A 2,022-nucleotide genomic window follows, 5' to 3' on the forward strand; every position below is an offset into this window, starting at 1 on the left:
GTCACAACAAGAGTAAATCAAAAACTTAAGAGAATCAGAATTACAAAGGACTTAAGATGGGGGTTTGAGGATCAGGTTAGTAAAATCTCTAAGAAGGACTAGGAAGAGTGTGAGTTAATTGTCTAAGCAGTTGGGTCATCCTCTCAATCTCTGTAGCATTAGCCTTCAAGAGATGCTGAGTCAGGTCCTTATTCTTCCCTATCAAGATCTAGACATTTTCTTCTAGTTTTTTTACTTTATCTCGTAGGTCAGCATTTTTAGCACCTTGCTTATCAGTTGAACATGTTGCCTTCCCCTTCCTTTTACAAATGCTGCCTTCATTGCAATAATATCTATATTTTTCTAATCCAATACAACTTTCATAACATCCAACTCCTCCTCAAACCCTTTTAAACATTAATCAACTCAACGATACTAACTTAGACTTCCCAACTCCTCTTTTAGGGATACACTCATTGTACTCCAAGGTGGTGATATTGAATACCTGGTTGACAGAACCAATTTTTCACTTTCCACATTCAATATTGAAGTATGCAAAGATCCTATTTAGCCAAAAATCCATAGGCTAAACCATGCTTGCCATCTTTTGCAGTCATAATAATATTGATGTATTCAATCACAATTGTCGGAAGATTGAATTTTTGGAATTTGGACAGTACCTTCATAAGGAACAGATCAGGCTCTGTCACTATATTCCACTTCTCAAATCTGGGAAGGATAGCCTTGTTCACCAATCCAAAAAGCGATTGATATTCACTCTTCAAGGCCTTTTTTGACATTTATTATATTCATATCATCAATCTTCCCACAAATCTAAAGAAATTTCTCAGAAACCTTTTTTTTTCTGAGGGATCTGTTCCTTTTGTGGGCACCTAAAGAATTTAAGAAAAAACTTCTTCATCAATGCCCATACTTATTGTAATACCCAAAAGTTTCTTAACTAATTTTATCCCAAGAATGTCAAGTATTAGCTTCTAAATTGAATGATGTTTATTCCAAGAGTAATTTTTAAGATTTTCAATTTTTTTCATATGGGAAATTCCATAAGCTTTCCATTGATATAAGATTTACGTAAATCCAATAATCGTAAAAGAAGTTATGACTATTACAAGTTCCCATCGTAAAACAGCGCCATGTTAGTCAGTGGCGCGTCGCGCCATAAGAGAAAATGGAATTTTTCAAATTCCAGTAGGGTTCTGCGATAGTGGCGTGCCGCGCCAAACTTCCAGGTCCCAAATAAAGTGAAAACACAATGGCTCCGCATCGCGCCATCCCCCAATTTCCCAATTGTCAAATTCCAGTGACACGACGTGATAGTGCCACATCGCGCCAAGGTTCCAGGTTAGAAAATTTTCACCAATTTTAAAAGATGCATCCAGGGATAAAAGGGTCAATTTCCCACCCCTATTAAAACCTAATAACACGTGATTTAGCCATTCTTCACCCAAAATATACTAGTTTCTCTCAATTTTCTCTCAAGAACAAGCTAGGGTTTCAATTATGGATTCAATTTCAAGAAAATCTCTTCAGCAATCTTCACGAAATCAAGAATTAAGGTATGAGTTGTGTTGATTTATTGATTCCTTCAATCCATAATTTCAAGAATCCTATTTCAAATTGTAAATCATGATATTTATGTTGTGGGTTGGTTGTAACCATGTTTATCTTGTTATATGATTCCCAAGTTGGAATATTTATGTATTTTTCATGACACTACATTAGAAAGTGAGTGAAATCCATAAATTGAGTTATTTATAATGTGTCAATTTGATGATTATGCCTATGCCTTAAGTTGTGCATGCAAGGTGTTTGATAAAATGCCTAGGAGGATAGAAATTATGCACTATAGCAAAATTATGATCCAAAATGACTTCCATGTTATTCTTATGTATTGAAATCATTTGTTGGATTGCTCATGAGTTAACTTTATGAAATTATTCGATGTATACATGCTATCTTATTCATGTACCAAGCTATGATAATCAAATGCCCATGAAATATCTCCAACTATTGTATTATGGA

The sequence above is a fragment of the Capsicum annuum genome, unplaced genomic scaffold, assembly GCF_002878395.1.
Source record: "Capsicum annuum cultivar UCD-10X-F1 unplaced genomic scaffold, UCD10Xv1.1 ctg4451, whole genome shotgun sequence".
Taxonomy (NCBI): domain Eukaryota; kingdom Viridiplantae; phylum Streptophyta; class Magnoliopsida; order Solanales; family Solanaceae; genus Capsicum; species Capsicum annuum.